This window comes from Microtus oregoni, unplaced genomic scaffold (genome assembly GCF_018167655.1).
Source record: "Microtus oregoni isolate MIOR12 unplaced genomic scaffold, Mior012 000009F_ref0000495, whole genome shotgun sequence".
NCBI classification, from domain to species: Eukaryota; Metazoa; Chordata; class Mammalia; order Rodentia; family Cricetidae; genus Microtus; species Microtus oregoni.
Genome location: NW_024543068.1, coordinates 38,599,933 through 38,605,411, shown reverse-complemented (window position 1 = coordinate 38,605,411; position 5,479 = coordinate 38,599,933). Strand labels below are relative to the sequence as shown.

Here is a 5,479-nt window from a genome sequence, read left to right as displayed (position 1 = left end):
ATAGCCCTGAACTCACAGCGATCCGGAACCGCCAGAGTGCTGGGGTCGATTAAAGGGGCCGTGCCGGCGAGTAGCAGGTCAGCTTCACACGAGTTAGTGCCAGCTGGGAGGAGGGTTGAAGCTCGGTTGAGAAAGGATCGGGCTGAAGGCCGGAAGCCTGAATGAGGGAAGGCCCAACCAACGACGAGAAAGCCCGGCACGATCAAATCCCCGAGTGCAGTGGACGACGGTCCCCCGCCGGGATCCTAGGTTTAGGGTCCTCCTAGGCTACAAAGTGCGGTCTGGGAGGGGGGTAAGGGGGAATTTAAAAACAAAAAACAAAAAAAAGCAAAGCAGCGCGGGGCGGGGCGTATGCAGATAAGGTATCGCGCAGTGGCTGCCGGTCCGGCGGTGTCGGTGAGGCGCGAGGCGCGTCCCGCGTGGTGACCGTCCCGCGTGGACAGGATGGGATGTCCGTGAGGAGCTCGGAGGGCGGCATGAGAGGGCGGTAAGGGGGCGTCGCGAGGGCGGTGACCGTCGGTTATAAGTGCGTGTGTCGTGAGGGAGGGCGCGGTGGTGGCAAGAGCAACTCATACTTACCTGGCAGGGGAGATACCATGATCACGAAGGTGGTTTTCCCAGGGCGAGGCTTATCCATTGCACTCCGGATGTGCTGACCCCTGCGATTTCCCCAAATGCGGGAAACTCGACTGCATAATTTGTGGTAGTGGGGGACTGCGTTCGCGCTCTCCCCTGGTTTCTCTGGTTGAAGAAAAGAACTTCCTAATTCTCTTTAATGTCTTTTGTTTGCTTTGTATGCTCTGGTACGCCTACCTTCTGCTCTTAGCTAACCAAAGTCTTATTTTCAGAGTTGTAAGTTGATCTGAGAGAGGCTCCGTGGTCTGACGCTGATGTTAGAGCCCATGGTACCCTCAAGCTTCCTTTGCTTTTTCTTCTCTTTTTCTTTGTTTTTTTCCTCCTTGTTTAGACAGAGTTTCCTGACTGTCCTGGAACTCACTCACCCTGTACACAAGGGTGGCCTGGAAATAACAGCTTTAATCCAAAGGCGTGCACCATCGCTGCTCAGGTCAGCCTGCTTTCTTACAGACTCCGGGAACAACAGGCCCATCAACCACTAAAATGCTCTTCCGGTTCTCCTGCCTATCGCTGATGTTATTGAAGCAGTATCTCAACTGAGGCTCCTGTTTAATCTCAGCCGCACTCAGACGGTGCAGGATCAGTGCTGAATTCAAGGTGTACTCACTATGTGTCAGCTTGACACAAGATAGTCACTGGAAGGGAGGGAACTTCAGTCGAGAAAATGCCTTTATAAACTCTCTGTGAGGCCTTTTCTTTTTCTTTCGGTTTTTTGTTTTGTTTTTTTGCTTTTCGAGACAGGGTTTCTCTGTGTAACAGCCCTAGCTGTCCTGGAACTCAATTTGTAAATTTGTAAACCAAGCTGGCCTCGAACTCAGAGATCTTCTGGCTTCTGTCCCCTGTATGCTGGGTTAAAGGGCCACCTACCGCTGCCCGTGGAGTTTCATCACAGCAATAGAAACCCTGAGACAGGCATCATTTATTCTGAGCCCCAGTTCCCAAGCCCCATACCAGTCACTATATTCTTTTTTTTTAATATTTATTTATTTACTTGTTATGTATACAGTGTTCTGTCTGCCTGTATGCCTGCAGGCCAGAAGAGGGCACCAGACCTCATTACAGATGGTTGTGAGCCACCATGTGGTTGCCGGGAATTGAACTCAGGACCTTTGGAAGAGCAGGCAATGCTCTTAACCACTGAGCCATCTCTCCAGCCCCCCTTTACGGCTTTAATGCCGTACAGCACATCCATTATTTCGGAAGCCACCGGTGTGGAAGGAAAAAAGAACATGAAGAACAAGTACACTAACAGATGTATTGCTGTAGCCAGATCATCTGCATAGGCGGACTCCGTAGAAGCCGTCCTCGGGGCACGGGTGTTCTCTCCTTGGCCCGCTAGTAACATGCTCATTTATAGCTGCCACTGGGTTGCCGGGAGGGAACTGCTTCCTGCATCTCAGGTCAGGAACCCGCGCGTGGAAGGAGGCTATGCTTTACCGTCTCTGGCAATATACACTCCCCTCACATAACTTGTAGAAGGAGCTGCGGGAAGGCCTGCTTTTCGTCCCGCACGGCTAGCTTAGCCCCAGAAATAACACGGAAACTCTATTCTTTTAAACACTGCCTGGCCTGTTAGTTTTAACCTCTTATTGGCTAGCTCTTACATATTGATCCAACCCATTTCTAATAATCTGTATTGCCACTTGACTGTGGCTTACCGGGATGAGTCTAAGGGGCGTCCGTCCCTTAGAGAGGAGAGGAACGGCGTCAGCCTCATTGCCTTATTCCCAGCATTCTATTCTGTCTACTCCACTCACCTAATTTTCTGCCCTATTAAAAGGCCAAGGCAGTCTCTTTATTAACCAGTGAAAGTAACACAGAGACAGATGGACCCTCCTATGTCAGTATGTAACTGAGCACTCAACTGCAGGGAACTCAGATGACTGTAAGGACTGTCAGCGTGGGGAGGAGAGCTGTGAAACTACGTGCCGTCTGCGATGCAGCCTTGCACACATCACCTCACAGCATCTGTGGTTGGTTACATGCACAAGACGCTTTGTGGTTAAGAACCGTTCTTCCAGAGGACCTGGATTCAATTCCCAGCACCCACATAGCCGCGCACAATGCTCTGCTTCAGGGGATCCGAGGCCGCCTTCTGGCCTCAGTGGCTCTGCACAGGAATACATGCAGGCAAAACACCCATATATGCATTTGATACAACTTTTTCCTGGTTTTTTGAGACAGGATTTCGCTGTAACTTTGGAGCCTGTCCTGGCACTAGCTATTGTATATGGGACTGGTCTCGAACTCACAGAGATCCTCCTGCCTTTGCCTCCCGAGTGCTGGGATTAAAGGCGTGCACCATCACTGCCGGCTATATTTGATACATTTTAAAGTTTAAAAAAAAAGGAAGGAGGAGGAGAAGAAGGAGGAGAGAAGAAGAAGAGGAGGATGAAAAGAAGAGGAGGAGAGAAGAAGAAGAAGAAGAAGAAGAAGAAGAAGAAGAGAGGAGGAGGAGGAGAAAGAGGAGGAGAAAGAGGAGAAGAGGAAGAAGAAGCAGCTGCTCTTGGGGACTAAGCAGGCAGGGTGATAGGGATGATTCAATGGATAAACCATTTCCCAGATCTGTATGAACCAGAATCTGGATCCCTATCACCCATAAAGAATTGTAAGCAGCAGGTGAGTGGCGCTCCTGTTGGATCTGCTATCTCCTCTGCCGGTGGTCAGCAATACTAAACCATGTTCCTCGTGATTCTATCACAACATCCCTCCACCAAAGCTAGAGCATAAGGAACCTTTATTATTTTATTAATTAAAACACGAATTGTACATTAAAATTTTTCCACATTTTTGGGGTGGGTGGGTACATGTGCCAGAGGACACCTTGTAGAAATCCATTTGCTCCTTTCACCATGTGAGTTTCAAGGGCTGAACTCAGTTTTAATATTTTGGAGATCGAGGCTGGTGGATCTCTGTGAGCTCTCTGTGAGCCCAGTGCAAGGCTGGTCTGTACTGAGAGTTCCGGGCCAGTTAAGAACTCTGAGACACCCTCTAACACACGAAAGAAAGAAAGAAAGAAAGAAAGAAAGAAAGAAAGAAAGAAAGAAAGAGAAAGGAAGGGAGATAGGAAGGGAGATAGGGAAGAAGGGATGGAGGGAGTGAGGAAGGGAGATGGGGAGGAAAGAGGGAGGAAGAAAAGAAAGAAGGAAAGAAAGGGAAAGAAAAAGGAAGGAAGAAGAGAGAAGGCCCAAGAACCAGGTTATACTATTTCCAGGCCAGTCTGGGCTAGGAGGAAAATCTACAGGAAAAGTAAATAATAAAAAGGGCATCATCAATTGTAGTTTAATTTTCTTGAAAGAGTTTTTGTTGTAGGATTTTTATACACTGCGTGAAGATGTATTTGCTGTGGTTGGTATAATAAAAAGCTGAATATGCAGGAGGAAGGTTTTCCGGGAAGAAAAAGGAAAGATGCCAGGAGACACTGGGAGCGAACAGGAGGTGCAAGGTGACGCCAAGTGGTAGAATGGAGATTAATATATAAATGGGTTAAGTAATATAAGAGCTAGTTAGGAACACGTCCAAGCTGTAATCATTAATAAGAGCTAGTTAGGAACACGTCCAATCATAATCATTAATTATGATTTCATAATTAATAAGTCTCCTTGTTATTTGTGAGCTGGCAGACCAAAGGAAAGTCTGACTGCAGGTTTATAAAAAGTATTTGTGTGTATGGATGTTTTGCCTGCGTGCGTGGATGCCTTTGCACCACATGTGCGCAGTGTCTGTGGTGGCTAGAAGAGGGTGTTGGAGAGCCTGGAATTGGGAGTCAAACGGTTGTGAGCTGCCATGCGGGGGCTGAGAATTGAACCCAGTCCTCTGGAAAAACAGTATTCTTACCCACTGTTTTTTGTGAGGGTTGGTTGGTTGGATTGCCTGTCTGTAGTGGCCTTAGCTGGTCTGGAGCCTCAGAGAGTTTGTCTTATGTCCCAGATGGTGTGGAAGCAGGTGTACACACCTGTCTGCCATCGAACCTTTCTTTCCTCCTCCCTGCCTCTACCATAGATTCTCATTATGTAATATAGCTCATCCCAAAATAACTGGTGGGTGGGGAGTAGGGAGTGGTGCCCAATAGGTAAAATCTGACCTTATGCAGCGAATCAGAACAAGCAAAGTTGGCTAAGTCTCCCAATCTTTCCTGATTAGCAACTGCCAAGACTTACTACATACATCACGCTGGAGAGATGGCTCAGCGGCTTGCAAGTTTTGCAGAGAAACTGAACTTAATAACTTCACATAATAATATACTTAGTATCAATGTATTACCGACTGGTACCGAGATCTCGTCTTTTTTAAGCCGAATGTGGAGAATAAAAAAAAAACCAATAACACCAATGTAATAAAAGATCTATTTTTTAACCAAAGAAACCAGGGGAGAGCGCGAACGCAGTCCCCCACTACCACAAATTATGCAGTCGAGTTTCCCGCATTTGGGGAAATCGCAGGGGTCAGCACATCCGGAGTGCAATGGATAAGCCTCGCCCTGGGAAAACCACCTTCGTGATCATGGTATCTCCCCTGCCAGGTAAGTATGAGTTGCTCCCGCCCCGACCGCGCCCTCCCTCACGGCACACGCACTTATAACCGACGGTCACCGCCCTCGCGACGCCCCCTTACCGCCCTCTCATGCCGCCCTCCGAGCTCCTCACGGACATCCCATCCTGTCCACGCGGGACGGTCACCACGCGGGACGCGCCTCGCGCCTCACCGACACCGCCGGACCGGCAGCCACTGCGCGATACCTTATCTGCATACGCCCCGCCCCGCGCTGCTTTGCTTTTTTTTGTTTTTTGTTTTTAAATTCCCCCTTACCCCCCTCCCAGACCGCACTTTGTAGCCTAGGAGG

The 5,479-nt window shown here is 48.8% G+C and overlaps 2 non-coding genes across 2 annotated transcripts; one reads left to right on the top strand and one right to left on the bottom strand.

Annotated features, from left to right (window-relative positions):
- Positions 1 to 571: 571 nt before the first annotated feature.
- On the top strand, positions 572 to 735 carry LOC121452625. Its single transcript, XR_005974872.1, has one exon. It is a non-coding gene; the product is annotated as a U1 spliceosomal RNA (small nuclear RNA).
- Positions 736 to 5,002: 4,267 nt separating this feature from the next.
- LOC121452624 lies at positions 5,003 to 5,166 on the bottom strand. Its single transcript, XR_005974871.1, has one exon. It is a non-coding gene; the product is annotated as a U1 spliceosomal RNA (small nuclear RNA).
- Positions 5,167 to 5,479: the final 313 nt, after the last annotated feature.